Below are 16832 nucleotides of genomic sequence, written 5' to 3'. Positions count from 1 at the left end.
TCTGGTCATTAATATTTTCTCTTATTCTGTGGATTGTTCATTTTGTTGATTGTTTCCTTTGCTGTGAAGAAGCTTTGTAACGATGTGATCCCGTTTGTCCATTTTTTCTTTTGTTACCTGTCCTTTTGGGGTATTACTTAAGAATTTTTTGGCGGGGTTGGGCACAGTGGCTTATGCCTGTAATCCCAGCACTTTGCGAGGCTGAGGTGGGCAGATCACGAGGTCAGGAGATCGAGACCATCCTGGCCAACATGGTGAAACCCCGTCTCTACTAAAAATACAAAAATTAGCTGGGCATGGTGGCATGTGCCTGTAATCCCAGCTACTCGGGAGGCTGAGGCAGAAGAATCCCTTGAAGCAGGGAGTCAGGGGTTATGGTGAGCCCAGATTGCGGCACTACACTCCAGCCTGGTGAGAAAGCGAAACTCTTTTTTTTTTTTTTTTTCAGACAAAGCTTTGACCGACCAGTGACCCGGAGAGTTTCCCCAAGATTTTCTTCTAGTAGTTTTGTAGTTTGAGGGTATATTCAAATCTTTCACCCATTTTGATTAGATATTTTTATATGGTGAGTGATGGGGTCTAGTTTCATTCTGTATGTAGATACTCAGGTTCCCCAGCACCATTTATTAAAGAGATTGTCTTTTCCTCAGTGTATGTTCTGGGCACCTTTATTGAAAATGAGTTCACTGTAGATGTGTACATTTGTTTATGGGTTCTCTATTGTGTTCCTTTGGTGTGTATGTCTATATTTATGCCACTATTTATGCCGATACCATGCTCTTTTGGTTACTATAGCTCTCTAGTATAATTTGAAGTCGGGTAATGTGATTCCACCAGACTTGTTCTTTTTCTTAGGGTAGCTGTGGCTATTCTGTTTCTTTTGTGGTTCTAAATATATTTTAGGATTTTTTTTTCTGTTTCTGTGAATGTCATTGGTATTTTAGTAGGGATTGCATTGAATCTGTAGATTTCTTTGGGAAGTATAGACACTTTAACAGCATTGATTCATGCAATCCATGAACATGGAATGTGTTTTTATTTTTTGGCATCCCTTCAATTTCTTTAGTCCTTGTTTTATAGTTTTTATGATAGAAATCTTTTACTACTTTGGTTACCTCATAGATTTAATTTTATGTGTGGTTATTGTAAAGAAAATTACTTTTTGAATTTCTCTTTTAAATTGTTTACTGTTGGCGTATAGGAATGCTACTGACATTTGTATGTTCATTTTGTATCCTGTGACTTTACTGAATTTATCAGTTCTAATAGGTTTTTTTTGTGTGTGTGTGTTTGTGTGTGTGTGTAGTCTTTAGGTTTTTCTAAATATAGGATTATATCATCTGTAAGGATAACTTGACTTTTTCTTTCCAAATTGGATGCCCTGTATTTCTTTCTGTTGTCTGATTGCTGTACCTAGGACTTCCAGTACTATGTTGAGAAACATGGAAAGTGGGCATCCTTATAGTGTTCCAGATCTTAGAGGAAAGAAAGGCTTTCAGCTTTTCCGCAGTCAGTATTATATTAGCTGTGGGTCTGTCATATATGGCCTTTATTATGTTGAGGTGTGTTTCTAGTTACTTGCTGTTTTTTTTTGAGGGTTTTTTTTTTTTTCCATGAAGGGATTTTGAACTTCAGATGCTTTTTCATAATCAATTGAAATGATCATGTGGTTTTTGTCTTTTGTTGGTAATGATGTATCACATTGATTTGTGTATGTAGAACCATCCTTCCGTCCCAGGGATGAATCTTACTTGATCATGATGAATGATCTCTTTAACATACTGTTGAATTCGTTTTGCTAGTATTTTGTTGAGGATGTTTGCGTCAGTGTTCACCAGAGATATTGGCCTGTAGTTTTCCTTTTTCATGTGTCATTGTTTGATTTTGATATTAGGGTAATAATGGCCTCATAGAATGGTTTGGAAGTATCCCCTCTTCCTCTATTTTTTGTAATATTTGAAAGAGGATTGGTATTAGTTCTTTAAATGTTTGGTAGAATTCAGCACTGAAGCCGTTGGGTCCCAGGCTTTTCTTTACTGAGAGACTTTTTTTTTTTTTTTTTTGAGACGGAGTCTCGCTCTGTCGCCAGACTGGAGTGCAATGGCACGATCTCGGCTCACTACAATCTCCGCCTCCCGGGTTCAAGTGATTCTCCTGCCTCCGCCTCCTGAGTAGCTGGGATTACAGGCACGTGCCACCACAGCCAGCTAATTTTTGTATTTTTAGTAGAGACAGGGTTTCACCATGTTGGCCAGAATGGTCTTAATCTCCTAACCTCGTGATCTGCCCACCTCAGCCTTCCAAAGTGCTGGGATTACAGGCTTGAGCCACTATGCCCGGCCTACTTTTGTTTTTTCTTTGGAGACAGGATCTCACTCTGTCACCCATTCTGGAGTGTGGTGGCATGATTATGGCTTACTTCAGCTTCACCCTCCCTGGACTCAAGCATTTCTCACACCTCAGATCCCCAAGTAGCTGGGACTACAGGCACACACCACCACACCTGACTAATTTTTGTATATTTTGTAGAGTTAGGGTTTCACGAAACATTTTGCCCAGGCTGGTCTCAAACTCCTGGGCTCAAGTGATCCACCTGCCTCAGCTTCCCAGAGTGCTGGGATTATAGGCGTGAGCCACTGCACCAAGCTGATTTTTTATTATGGCTTTGATCTTGTTACTGGTCTTTGCAGGTTTTGGATTTCTTCATTGTTTAATACTGGTAAGTTGTAGGTCTAGGAATTTCTTCTAGATTTCCCAATTTAGTGGTATTGGCATATACTTGCTCATAGTAGCCACTAATGATCCTTTATTTTTCTGCAGTATCAGTTGTAATGTCTCAATTTTCATCCCTGATTTTATTTATTTGGATAATCTGGTTTTTTGGTCTGGCTAAAGGTTTGTCAGTTTTGTTTAACTTTTCAAAAAACCAACTTTTTTCATTTTTAAAAATTGTTTTCTTTGTTTCAATTTTATTTCTGCTCTGAATTTTTTTTTTTTTTTTTTTTTTTTTTGAGATGGGGTCTCAGTGTCACTCAGGCTGGAGTCAGTGGTGTGATCTCAGCTCACGGCAACCTCTGCCTCCTAGGCTCAAGTGATTCTCCCATCTCAGCCTCCTGAGTAGCTGGGACCACAGGCGCGTGCTGCCATGCCCAGCTAATTTCTTGTGTTTTTGGTAGAAATGGGATTTTGTCATGTTGGCCAGGCTGGTCTCAAACTCCTGAGAGCAAACTCCACCTGCTTTGGCCTCCCAAAGTGCTGGGATTACAGGTGTGAGCCACCATGTGTGACCTGATCTTTTTTTTTCTTCTGCTGATTTTGGGTTTGATTTGCTCTTGCTTTGCTAGTCCTTTAAGATGGATTGTTAGATTGTTTAAAGTTTTCTTCTTTATTGATGTAGGTACTTATAGCTGTAAACTTCCATCAAAGTACTGCTTTTGCTGTATTTTTCTTTCCAGAAATTTTTCAATGTTTTAAAAAATTACTTCACTGATCCACTGGTTATTCAAGAGCATGTTGTTTCATTTGCGTATATTTGTATAGTTTCTACAAATCTTTTTGTTGTGATTTCTAGTTTTATTCCATTGTGGTCAAAGAAGATGCTTAATATTGTTTCCATTTTAAAAATATTTTAAGAGTTGTTTTGTGACCTAACATATAGTTTGTCCCTGAGAATAATGCATGTGCTGAGGAAGAGAATGTGTATTCTGCTGCCTTTGCATGAAATGTTCTGTAAATATCTATTCGATTCATTTCATCTGTAGTGCAGATTAAGTCTGATGTTTCTTTGTTGATTTTCTGCCTGGAAGATATCTCCAATACTGAAAGTGGGGTGTTGATGTCTCCAGCTATTATTGTATTAAAGTCTATCTTTGTCTTTCACTCTAATAATATTTGGTTGGTATATTTGTGTTCTCCAGTGTTGGGTGCATATGTACTTAAAATTGTTATATTCTCTTACCGAATTGACACTTTATTGTTATATAGTGTACTTCTTCAAATCTTCTTTTAATTTTTGTCTTGAAATCTATTTTGTCTAAGTATAGCTACTTCTGCTCTTTTTTGGTTTCCATTGGTATGGAATATCTTTTTTCATGTTTTTATTTTTAGTGCACGTGTACCTTTATAGGGTAAGTGTGCTTCTTGTAAGCAAAAGATCATTGGGTCTTGTGTTTTCATTTATTCAACCATGCTATATCCTTTGATTGGAAAGTTTAGTCCCTTTCCATTTATTATTGATAAGTAAGGACTTATTCCTGTTCTTTTGTTATTTGTTTTCTGGTTGTTTTGTTGTCTTCTCTTTTTTCTTTCTTTCCATTCTGCTTTTTTGTGAAGATATTTTTCTCCAGTGATATGATTTAATTTTTTGCTTTTTTTGGATCTCTTGTATTTTTTTTTGTGATTACCATGAGGCTTGCAAATACTACCTTATTATCCATTATTTTTAGCTGATAACAGCTTAACACTGTTAGCATAAACTTACAAGCAAAAAGAAAACTTAGAAAAACTTTAACTTAATTTAATTCCCCTGCTTTTCAACTTTTTGTTTCTTTTTATATTTTATTGTACTGCCTCTCCTGAATAGTTGTTGTAGTTATTATTTTTTGTGGGCTAATCATTTTGTCTTTCTACTTAGAATAAGAGTAGTTTACACACTGCAGTTACAGTTTATATATAATATTCTGTATTTTTCTGTGTACTTAGTATTACCGATGAGTTTCGTACCTTCAGGTGATTACTTGTTGCTTGTCATCATCCTTTTTCTTTCTGATTGAAGTACTCCCTTTAGCATTTTTTGTAGGACAGGTCTGGTGTTGATGAAATCCATCTGCTTTTGTTTATCTGGGAAAGCCTTTATTTCTCCTTCATGTTTTAAATGTATTTTCCCTGTATACGTTATTCTAGGGTAAAAGTTGTTTTTTTCTTCAGCACTTTAAATATGTTATGCCACTCTTCTGGCCTGTAAGGTTTCCATGGAAAAGTTTGTTGTTAGACATGTTGGAGCTCCATTGTATGTTAGTTATTTGTTTCTTTTCTCTTGCTGCTTTTAGGATCCTTTTTTAAATCCTTGACCTTTGTGAGTTTGATTATTAAATGTCTTAAGGTAGTCTTCTGTGGGTTAAATTTGCTTGGTGTTCTGTAACCTTCTTGAACTTGGATATGGATGTCTCTTGCTATGTTTGGAGGGTTCTCTGTTATTATTTCTTTTTGTTTTTTTTTTTTTGTTTTTTTTTGAGATGGAGTCTCGCTCTGTGGCCCAGGCTGGAGTGCACTGGCGCGATCTCCGCTCACTGCAAGCTCTGCTGCCTCCTGAGTTCACGCCATTCTCCTGCCTCAGCCTCCCGAGAAGCTGGGACTACAGGCACCCGCCACCATGCCTGGCTAATTTTTTTTTTTTTTCCTTATAGTAAAGTTCCAAACCCTATTTCTTTCTCTACCTCCTCTTTAAGGCCAACCCTTAGATTTGCTCTTTTGAGGCTATTTTCTAGATCCTGTCATCTTGCTTCGTTGTTTTTTATTCTTTTAATGTTTGTCTCCTTTGTGTATTTTCAAGTAGCCTGTCTTAAAACTCACTAATTCTTTCTTGTGCTTGATTCATTCTGCACAATGAATCATTCTTGATTCAACAGACTCTGGTGCATTATTCAGTATGTCAGTTGCATTTTTCAACTCCAGAATTTTGGCTTGATTATTTTAAATTATTTCAGTCTCTTTGCTAAATTTACCTGATAAAATTCTGGATTTCTTCTGTGTGTTATCTTGAATTTCTTTGAGTTTACTAAAAAAAACTATTTTGAGTTCTCCGAAAGGTCATACATCTCTGTTTCTCTGGATTTGGTTCTGGGTGCCTTATTTAGTTTATTTGGTAAGGCCATATTTTCCTCGATATGGTCTTGATACTTGTGGAGTTTTGTCTGTGGTAGGCATTGAAGAGTTAGTTATTTAAGGTAGTCTTTGAGTTAGTTATTTATTGAGCTTGTTTGTACTTGTCTTTCTTAGGAAGGCCTTCCAGATATTCAAAGGGACTTGGCTGTTGTGATTTAAGCTGTGTCTGCTTTAGGGGAGACCCCAAGTCTAGTTAATGCTGTGGTTTTTTCAGATTTGTAGAGGGACCACCTTGATGGTCTTGGACAGTATCTGGAAGAATTCTCTGTGTTATCAGACAGAGACTCTTGTTCTCTTCTCTTACTTTCTGCCAAACAAGCAGTCTCTCTCTCTGTTTTGAGCCACCTGAAGCTGGAGTCTGAGTGACGCAAGCACCTCTGTGGTCACCACCACTAGGACTGCTGGGTCAGACCTGAAGCCAGGTCCACTGGGTCTTACCCAAGGCCTACTGTAACCGCTCCCTGGCTACTGTATATGTCTGTTCAAGGCCCTGGAGCTCTAGAATGAGCAGGTGGCAAAGCCAGTCAGGCCTGTGTCCTTTCCTTCAGGGTACTGAGTTTCCCCAGTTCCTGGGTGGGTTTAGAGGTGATATCTGGGAGCCAGGGACTAGAGTCAAAAACCTAAGAAGTCTGCCTTGTGTTCTCTTGTACCATAGTTGAGCTGACACCAAAACCACAAGACACCATCTTTCCCCTTCTTTCCTCCCCTTTCCAAAGGCAAAGGAGCCTCATCCTGTGACCCCTGCCGTCACAGGCCCATGGGGCCTACTGCCAGACTACCACCAATATTTTAAGGCCAAGAGCTCTTCAGTCAGCTTGTGGTGACTCTTTCCTGGCCTGAGACTCACCCTTCAGGGCAGCGGGCTCCTCCCTGGCCCAGGACAGGTCCAAAAATGCTGTCCAAGAGCCAAGTCCTGGAATCAGGGACCCAAGAGCCTGCTTTGTTCTGTACCTACCTGTGACCTCGTTGGTTCCTAAGGTGTAAGAGAAAGACCCCTTTACTTTTCCCCTCCACTTTTCTCAAGCAGAAGCCTTGCCTGGTAGCCAACACAGCTGGAAATGTGCTGAATTTCGCCCGAAGCCAGCAAGTTTCAGATTAGAAACCCAAGGCCCTTGATGTAGTACCTGGGTATCACTCCTGGTTATTCAGGGCCCCAACGGCTCTTTAGGTAGCAGATGATGAATTTTGCTAGGATTTTGCCCTTCCTTTCAAGGCAGTGTTCTCTTCTGGCCCGGGGCATGTTTAGAAGTGTCATCTGGGAGGTAGGGCCTGGAAAGGGGACCTCATGACCTCACGACTCTGAGCAGTGCCTTATACTGCTGTGACTGAGCTGGTATCCAAGATGCCAGACAAAGTCTTCTTCACTCTTTCCTCTCCTCTCCTCACACAAAAGGAAGGGGTCTGTTGGAGCTGCAAGCTGTGCAGCCTGGGGGGTTAAGGGAGAGGTGATGCCAGCACTTTCTTAGCTACCCTAGCTGTTCTCTCATTAGATTGTGTGTTTCCTAATCCACTGGCTCTGGGTCTGGTTTGCCACTGGGACTCACCTAGGAGTTACAGTCCTTGTGGCCTAGACTGCCTTTCAAGTTTATTTAGAGCCCCAGAGTCTTTAGCCTGAGGTGGTGAGACTTTCAGGAACTCCAGTTCCAATCACTGAGATCAACTATTCTCCTCTGCCTAGGGCTGGTTTAAATGCTTTCTTCATGGGCACACATCAGCCAAATTTATTCTGGTTTTTATTTCTGCTCTAATGGAACATCTTTGAGTTCAATGCCTCCCAATTTCTATGCGCTCTTTCTCCCCCAGCATACAGAATTGTTCTCTGCACCATGCAGTAGCTGCTATGGGTTGGGGGAAGTGTGGTGTCTGTGATTCAAAACTGTTTTTTCGGCCGGGCGCGGTGGCTCAAGCCTGTAATCCCAGCACTTTGGGAGGCCGAGACGTGCGGATCACGAGGTCAGGAGATCGAGACCATCCTGGCTAACACGGTGAAACCCCGTCTCTACTAAAAAGTAGAAAAAACTAGCCGGGCGAGGTGGCGGGCGCCTGTAGTCCCAGCTACTCGGGAGGCTGAGGTAGGAGAATGGCGTGAACCCGGGAGGCGGAGCTTGCAGTGAGCTGAGATCCGGCCACTGTACTCCAGCCCGGGCGACAGAGCGAGACTCTGTATCAAAAAAAAAAAAACAAAAAAAACCCACAAAACTGTTTTTTCTACCTCTTCATTTTCTCTTTCAGTAACGTAAAGTTAAAATCGGATGCTGTAAGTACTTGCCTGAGTTTTGGTTTTTATGAAGGTGTTTTTTTTTTTCTTTTGTTTTGTTTTTTGTTAAATTGTCCTCTCAGTGGAGTGATCAGTGGAGCCTTCTATTTCAGCATCTTGCTCCATCTTTTCCTCCTGTCATTGGTATTTTGATAGGAATTGCATTAAATGTATAGATTGCTTTGGGAAGTGTATTTTGCTGGATGTGATAGGTCACACCTGTAATCTCAGCACTTTGGGAGGCTGAGGTGGGAGGGTCACTTGAGCCCAGAAGTTTGAGACCTGCCTAAGCAAGATGGCAAAACCTTATGTCTGCAAAAAATAAAAGAAAAAATTAGCTGGGCATGGTGGATGCATTTGTAGTCCCAGCTACCTGGGAGGCTGAAGCAGGAGGATCCCTTGAGCCTAGGAGTTCAAGGCTGCAGTGAGCTAATTGTTCCACTGCACTCCAGCCTGTTGATGAAATGGGACCCTGTATCTTAGAAATAAATTTAAAAAACGAAAAAAGTATAGGCATTTTAACAATATTAATTCTTCTAATCCATGAACCTGGCATATCTTTCCATTTATTTTGTGTCCTCTTCAGTTTCTTTCATTAGTGTTTTGTAGTTTTACTTGTAGAGATCTTCCACTTACTTGGTTAAATTTATTCCTAAGTTTTTTATTTTTTTTTTGGTAGTGATTGTAAATCAGAGAACTTTTTTGATTTTTCACTGGTAGTATGTGTAAATGCTACTAATTTTTGTATGTTGAGGTTGTATGCTGCAACGTCACTAAATACATTTTTCAGTTCTGAGCTTTTTTGTGGTGGTGTCTTTAGGTTTCTCTAAATATAAGGTCATTGTGGCCATAGAAAAGAATGAGTTCATGTGCTTGCAGGCACATGAATGAGGCTGGAAGCCATCATTCTCAGCAAACTAACATAGAAACAGAAAACCAAACACCACACGTTCTCACTCTTAAGTGGGAGTTGAACAATGAGAACACATGGACACAGAGAGGGGAACATCACACACCAGAGTTGTAGGGAAAGGGTGGGAGAGCATTAAGACAAATACCTAATGCATGCGGGGCTTAAAACCTAGATGATGAGTTGATATGTGGAGCAAACCACCATGGCACATGTGTACCTATGTAACAAACCTGCACGTTTTGCACATGTATCCCAGAAGTTAAAGTAAAATAAAAAAAAATTATGTTGTCTGCAAACAAGGATAATTGGATTTTTAAAATTCCAATTTGAGTTACCTTTCACTTCTTTCTCTTGCCTGTTTGTTCTGGCTAGGACTTGCAGTACTATGTTAAATAAAAGTGGTGGAAGTCTTATCCTTGTCTTGTTTGAGATCTCTTTGGAAAGACTTTCAATTTTTCCCTGTTCGTTCAGTATGATTATTAGCTATGGGTTTGTTATGTGTGGCCATTGTTGTGTTCAGGTAAATTCCTTCTGTACCCAGTTTGTTTAGAGGTTTTATCATGAAGGGATTTTGAACTTTATCAATGCGTTTTCAGCACCCATTGAAATGATACGGATTTTGTCTCTGATTTTGTTGATGTGATGTATCATGTTTTTTGATTTTCATGTGTTTAACCATTCTTGATTCCCTGGGATGAATCCCACTTGATCATGATGAATGATGTTTTTGATATGTTGTTGAATTTGAGTATTTGATATTTTGTAGAAGATTTTTCCATTTATGTTGATCAGGATTATTGGCCTATAGTTTTCTTGTTTGTTGTGTCCCTGTCTGATTTTGGTATCAGAGCAGTGCTTGCCTCATAGAATGAAGTTGCAGTCGTCTCTTCCTCTTTAAGTTTTTGAATTAAAAACACTGTTGTGTTTTGAGAGTCTTCGCCTGTTCGCTGTTGAAATAATATGAAACATTTTCTTGATATATTGAATAAGAACAGAGCTGAATAAGCCAGCTCTACTGGAGCATTAAAGAAAATTCTTTACCATTATGTAAGGTTTAAATGTAACTGGCACGAGGGTGCATGCTATGTAAAACATAATAAGATCACTGCTGCTATACCAAGTACTTCCAGTCTCTCCTCAGGTTCTGTTGAAATACTGGTAATATTAATAGTTTTATCAGAATTATTCATGTTAAAAAAACATTTAAAAAGAGAAATCAAAATTCCTCACTAATCATATATTCAACTCAAACTTTATCTACTTAAATTAGTTTTATTTGTCTCCTACTTGTAAACCTGTATTTCACTAAAACCAGAGCAATAAATCTCCATACTTAAGTATCTTCCTTGCCTAATGATTTAAGGGAAAAATACAAAATGATTATTAAAGAAAAATATATGAACTAACACATCCTTTTGTTTTAAATGTTTTAAGGTTTAAAATATTTAGTATTTTATTCAGTATAAATATTTAGTGTTTTATTATAGTTTGTAATTTCTAGCAGGAACACATGATTTGAATGAATATCCTAATGGCAAACCATAGTAAAATATTCAGCTGCATTTGGGAAAGAGGGATAGAGATGTTCTTCAAAGCCTTCTAGTTGTCTTGATCAGAGGTACACTTGTTTGTATTATTGTAACATTTATTAGGTGATCTAGTTTGTTTTTCCTTCACCTAGGGAGTTTTACTTGTCCGAAGGGCATTTTGCTTCACTTAATTGGCTGACAATTTACTGATGAGATTCATAACTTTTTGGTTGCTCTGGTGTTTTGACATATTTGCTGTGTTCTGGGCCACATCCTGGAAGACCACCATAACTTCTGTTTCCTGCATGGCTGCAAGAACCTCTAGATCAAGCTTGTCAAGCCCATGGGCCATATGTAGCCCAGAACAGCTTTGAATGTGGCCCAACACAAATTTGTCAACTTTCTTAAAACATTATGAGAGTTTTTGCGATTTTTTTTTTTAAAGCCCATCAGCTCTTGTTAGTGTTACTGTATTTTATGTGTGGCCCAAGACAATTCTTCTTTGAGTGTGGTCCAGGGAAGCCAAAAGATCGAACACTGCTGCTCTAGATCACTAAGAATTTCATTGCATCCAGACATTTCTGCCATTCCAGACATTGCTCCAGGAAAATTACCAGGCATTCCCCTGGGAAAGCCACCTTGAAAAGAGCCATACTGAGCTCCTGAATGTCATCTGGCTTCTTCTGCCTCTGAGCTCTCTCATGATCTTATGGAGCCTTCTTTAACCCTTTTTATTCTTTCTTTGATTTCTTGCTCTTGATACTTCTATTCAACCTTTCTCTAATGTTCTGCAATTTTCTTGGCCCTCAGTTGAACTTCTTTCAGCATTGCACTAGCATCTTTATCACAATCTAGTTTATAGTCAGGGGCAAGATTATAGCTGCTGCTTTCCAATGGCCCAGAAATTTGTGTGCTTTCCTCACTGCTTGTAAGGCTGAGCCTTATCGGAATTTATTTCATTTGTTCTGTCAGTCTCGAATGGCAATGTTTGGCTTCTGTAATGTGATAAAGACACTGACTCTCTTGACATACAGAATGGTCAAGCGAGGATTCAGCTTGATGGCATCTGTGAACAAGGCAGTGGCTTTCTGTAGTGCACCATTATCTAGGGCTTCAATGGCAGCCTCGCTTCCTCTCCTCTCCTCTCGCCTCCCCTCCCCTCCTCTCCTCTCGCCTCCCCTCCCCTCCCCTCCCCTCCCCTCCCCTCCCCTCCCCTCCCCTCCCTTATCTTTTTTGATATGGAGTCTTGCTCTGTTGCCAGGCTGGAGTGCAGTGGCATGATCTCAGCTCACTGCAACCTCCGCCTCCTGGGTTCAAGCGATTCTCCTGCCTCAGCCTCCTGAGGAGCTGGGATTACAGGTATGCACCGCTACGCCTGGCTAATTTTTGTATAGTAGAGATGGGGTTTCACCATGTTGGTAAGGCTGGTCTCAAACTCCTCACCTCGTGACCTGCCTGCTTCAGGCTCCCAGAGTGCTGGGATTACAGGCATGAGTCACTGCACCTGGCCGCAGCTGCTTTCTTACCATTTGCCTGATCTTCATCTTCTTAGTTATCTTTACAGTTTCATTTCCCATTTCTTGAGAGGCATCAGTGTCTGGTTCAATCACATCTTCATTGTTGATTTCTAGATCACTTTCCTGACTTAATGGTTCATCTATCTTTTTGTTTTCCTTTACTTTCCTACTCTAGTTTTTTCCTTGGTATTTTCTTCTGATTCAACTTTGCAAATAACAGATAATACTTTAGACTCCATGTTCTCCACTCACTTCCTCAGGAAGCGCTTTTTTTTTTTTTTTTTTTTTTTTTTGGTATGCAGAATGTTTGGATCCTGCTGAAGCTAGCTCACTTAGTTGTCGTCAGTGATCAGGATGCAGAGGGCGTGACTGAGGAAGGTGTGGCCTGATGATGGGCCCAGATGCTGGCTCAGTTTGACTGCATAGAAAGGGGCAAGAGTTCTTTACATATTCTAGATACTAGTCTGTGTCAGATGTGTGGTTTGAAAATATTTTCTTCCAGTCTGTAACGTGTCCTTTTATGCTCTTGACGGTTTTCTTTTTTTGAACAGAGAAATAGTTTTTAATTTTGATGAATTCCTATCTGTTAATTTTTCCTTTCATGGATTGTCCATTTGGTGTCAAGTCTGTGGATTTTTGGCTAACCCTAGAAGTTGAAATTTTTATTCTGTGTTATATTTCTAAAAGTTTTACAGTTTTACAATTAAGATGTGATCCATCTTAAGTTAACTTTTATAGAATGTTTTAAACTTAGGTTGAGGGTTATAGTTTTGTTTATGGATGTCCGTTTGCTTTGGTATCATTTGTTGAAAGGGTTATTTTCTCCCATTAAATTGCTATTGCATCTTTATAGAAGATTAGTGGCATGTGTTTGTATGGGTTTGTTTATAGGTTCTCTGTTTCATTGATCTATATGTAAATTCCTTTGTCAATACTGCACAGTCTTGATTAGTTATATAATAAATCTCAAAATCAAGTAGACTGTTATTTTCACTTTATTCTTTTTCAAAATTATTTTTAGCTCTTCTAGTCTCTCTGCCTTTCCATATAAGTCATGTTTATGGGAATCATATTAAACATTTTTACCAATTTGGGAGAATTTGCATCCTTTTATTGAGTCTTCCATAAGCATAGTATGATATTTGATATCTTTATCTGTGTTTTTTAGTTTTCTACGTACAAGTTGTGTGTCTGTTTTGTTAGATTTATATCTAACTAAATCACTCTTTTTGAGTGAGTGTAAATGGTGCTGTGTTTTTAGTTTCAGAATTTATTGCTAGCATATAGCAATATAATTGATTTGTGTATGTTTATTTGTATCTGCAACCTTTCAGAATTCTCTTGTTCTGGGCGGCATTTTAATTTTTTTTGTTTCTAATCTTGTATGCTTTTTATTTACTTTTTACATTTTTACCTTATGGCACTGGATAGAGTTCCCAGCAGTATATTGATACGAGTGTTGAAAGTGGACCTTGCCTTGTTTCTGATCTTGGGAGGAAAATATATACATTCTTTCACCACTAATTAATGTTAACTATAGGGTTTTTTTTTTTTTTTTTGAGACGAAGTCTTGCTCTGTCTCTGAGGCTGGAGTGCAGTGCCATGATGTCAGCTTAGTGCAACCTCCGCCTCCTGAGTTCAAGCAGTCCTTCCACATCAGCCTCCCAAATAGCTGGGACTACAGTATGCCTGGTGAATTTTTGTATTTTTAGTAGAGATGGAGTTTCACCATGTTGCCAGACAGGTCTTGAACTCCTGGCCTCAAGTGATCTGCCCACCTTGACCTCCCAGAGTGCTGAGATTACAGGCATGAGCCACCGCTCCCAGCCAGCTGTAGCTTTTTTTGTAGGTGCTTTCTATCAGGTTGAGGAAATTTTCTGTTTTGGTGTTTCCAAGAATTTTATTTTTATCATGAATATGTGTTGAATTTTGTCATATTTATTTTCTGCATTGATATGATTATATGATTGTTTTCTTTAAACTATTAATGTGGTAGATTACATTGATTTTTCTGAATATTGAAGATGAATTGCATCCTTAGAATAACCCTCACAATGCCTAACTCTTACATATTACTGAATTATATGTAGTAATAATTGATTAGGCATATTTATACGTATATTCATGAGGAATATTAGTCTGTGATTTTTTTATATTGTCTTTGTTCAATTTGGGTATCCGGGTAGTACCAGCTTTTAAAAATGTATTGAAGAATATTGTTTTCTTTTATTCTTTTTAAAATTTTCTTAGAGACAGGGTCTCACTCTGTCACCCAGGCTGGCATGCAGTGGTGTGATCATAGGTCACTGCAGCCTTGAACTCCTGGTCTTAAGTGATCCACCTTAGCCTCCCAAGTAACTGGGATTACAGGCACATGCCACTACACCTGAATAATTTTTAAACTTTTTAATAGAGATGGGGTTTCTACAAAATGCCTAGGCTGATCTCAAACTTCTGGGCTCAAGCCATCTTCCTGCCTCTGCCTCTGAAAGTTCTGGGATTATAGGTGTGAGCCACTGTGCCTGGCCCTCTTCTGTTATTCTATGGTAGAGATTTGGTAGAATTAGAGATAATTCTTCTGCAGTCATTTGGTAGAATTTAGCAGTGAAGCCATCTGGGGCTGCAGAGTTTTTAAGAGTTTTCAAAATATAAATTAAAATTTCTTAATAGTATATAGGACGTTCAAATTATCTATTTTAGATTGAGTGAGTTGTAGTAGTTGGTGTTTTTCAAGGAATTGGTCTATTTCCTGTAAGTTGTCACATTGATGTGTGTGGAGATTTTTATAGTATTTTTAAAATAAACATTTTGATATCTGTGGGATCTGTAATGATACCCTGTTTCTTTCCTGATACTGATAATTTGCATCTTCTCTATTTTCTTCTTTGCCTGACTGGAAATCAATTGATTATATATATATTGTCCAGTACCAGCTTCATATTTCATTGGTTTTCTCTGTTTCTTTTCTGTTTTCAATTTTATTGATTTCTACATTGTATTCCTTCTTTCTGCTTGCTTCAGTTTTATATTTCTCTATTTTTTCTAATTTCTTGAGGTGGGAGCTTAGATTACTGATTTGAAACTTTTCTTCTTTAATAATATGTGTATTTAGCTGTCATAAAATTTCCTTTCAGCACTGCTTTATGTGTGTTCCATAAATTCTGTTATATTATATTGTCATTTTCATTCAGTTTGGTGTGATTTTTTATTTGCCTTGAGAATTTCTTTTTGTGTGGATTACTTAGAGTATATTGTTTTGTTTCTAAACGTTTAGAAAAATTTTTTTTGTTACCGATTTTTAGTTTCAGTGCATTGTGGTTGGAGAAAATATTCCATGTACGATTTCATTTCTTTTAATCTTACGGTTTTTTTTCCCCAAGATATGATCTTTCTTGGTGTATGTCCTCTTGGTATGTGTACTTGGTGTACACACTTGAAGTGAAAGTATATTTTGCTTTTGTTAGGTGGCTATTCAATGACTGTTGCTAGATCCTGTTGGTTGTTAGTGTTGTTGAGTTTTTTTTTATCATTGCTGATTTTCTGTCTAGTTCTATACCTCTCTGTAATTGTGGGTTTACCTATTTTTATTCCTGTCAGTGTTACTTCATATATTTTGTAGCTTTTGTTTGGTGCATACACATTGATAATTGCTATGTCTTGGTGGTTAATCCTGTGTCATTAAATAAGGTATCTTTTTAAAAAAAATTTATTATTATTATTATACTTTAAGTTCTAGGGTACATGTGCATAACGTGCAGGTTTGTTACATATGTATAGTTGTGCCATGTTGGTGTGCTGCACCCATCAACTCGTCAGCACCCATCAACTTGTCATTTACATCAGGTATAACTCCCAATGCAATCCTTCCCCCCTCCCCCTCCCCATGATAGGCCACGGTGTGTGATGTTCCCCTTCCTGAGTCCAAGTGATCTCATTGTTCAGTTCCCACCTATGAGTGAGAACATGCGGTGTTTGGTTTTCTGTTCTTGCGACAGTTTGCTGAGAGTGATGGTTTCCAGCTGCATCCATGTCCCTACAAAGGACACAAACTCATCCTTTTTTATGGCTGCATAGTATTCCATGGTGTATATGTGCCACATTTTCTTAATCTAGTCTGTCACTGATGGACATTTGGGTTGTCTTTGCTATTGTGAATAGTGCCGCAATAAACATACGTGTGCATGTGTCTTTATAGCAGCATGATTTATAATCCTTTGGGTATATACCCAGTAATGGGATGGCTGGGTCATATGGTACATCTAGTTCTAGATCCTTGAGGAATCGCCATACTGTTTTCCATAATGGTTGAACTAGTTTACAGTCCCACCAACAGTGTAAAAGTATTCCTATTTCTCCACATCCTCTCCAGCACCTGTTGTTTCCTGAGTTTTTAACGATCGCCATTCTAACTGGTGTGAGATGGTATCTCATTGTGGTTTTGATTTGCATTTCTCTGATGGCCAGTGATGATGAGCATTTTTTCATGTGTCTGTTGGCTGTATGAATGTCTTCTTTTGAGAAATGTCTGTTCATCTCCTTTGCCCACTTTTTGATGGGGTTGTTTGTTTTTTTCTTGTAAATTTGTTTGAGTTCTTTGTAGGTTCTGGAAATTAGCCCTTTGTCTGATGAGTAGATTGCAAAAATTTTCTCCCATTCTGTAGGTTGCCTGTTCACTCTGATGGTAGTTTCTTTTGCTGTGCAGAAGCTCTTTAGTTGAATTAGATCCCATTTGT

At 38.6% G+C, this 16832-nt stretch overlaps 1 protein-coding gene and 1 pseudogene across 5 annotated transcripts in view; one reads left to right on the top strand and one right to left on the bottom strand.

Moving 5' to 3' along the window:
- Positions 1-16832, top strand: part of DOCK3 (dedicator of cytokinesis 3) — a 675444-nt gene that overhangs the window by 155879 nt on the left and 502733 nt on the right. The gene's annotated exons all lie outside the window — the stretch shown is intronic.
- On the bottom strand, positions 10479-12159 carry LOC103228617 (hsc70-interacting protein-like; annotated as a pseudogene).

Source organism: Chlorocebus sabaeus, chromosome 22, assembly GCF_047675955.1.
Source record: "Chlorocebus sabaeus isolate Y175 chromosome 22, mChlSab1.0.hap1, whole genome shotgun sequence".
NCBI lineage: Eukaryota > Metazoa > Chordata > Mammalia > Primates > Cercopithecidae > Chlorocebus > Chlorocebus sabaeus.
This window is presented reverse-complemented; position numbering and strand designations above follow the sequence as displayed.